Consider the following 580-nt stretch of genomic DNA (forward strand, 5'->3'; position numbering starts at 1 on the left):
TTATGCTCCTGGCCTAGAGCCAGGCCAAGCTTAGCCCTCACTATCAGGCCTTTTTCCACACACACATTTACTCCACCCTCCTCTTACTAAGGCCTCTCGCACTCCACTCCCTCTCACAGGGTCTCTTTCTCACATAGAAAACTTGTCCCACCATGCTCCCTCTTGGAAAAGCTCCCATAGACCATGGGCTTTATCCAGGTCATGCCTTGTGGGGCAGACGTACAGTCTCTTGGGCCTTTCCCATGACCCTCACCTGGGTAATAGCCAGCCAAATTCCTGACCTGAGCCAAGCTTGCCCTGGCCTTTCCTACGGCAGCTTTACATAAACTTACACAAACACATACTGGGCCCCCGGCTCCATGTACTGGGCTCCCAGCCCTCTAATCCCCCTCTCTGAGACTCCACACTTCCCTCAACTAGCTCTCCAGGGGCTTGGCCCATGTGCTGCCTTTCAAGCTGTCCCACAGCCCTATTCAGTATAACCCCTTGGGCTGCCCTTCAGGCTGAACCTCAGCCCTACTCAACCCTCTTCCGGGCCCTCACTACCACCCCTTCTCTGGGGATACACATCTACCCCCTC

This window comes from Gavialis gangeticus, unplaced genomic scaffold (genome assembly GCF_001723915.1).
Source record: "Gavialis gangeticus isolate Ggan-Ray unplaced genomic scaffold, GavGan_comp1, whole genome shotgun sequence".
Taxonomy (NCBI): domain Eukaryota; kingdom Metazoa; phylum Chordata; order Crocodylia; family Gavialidae; genus Gavialis; species Gavialis gangeticus.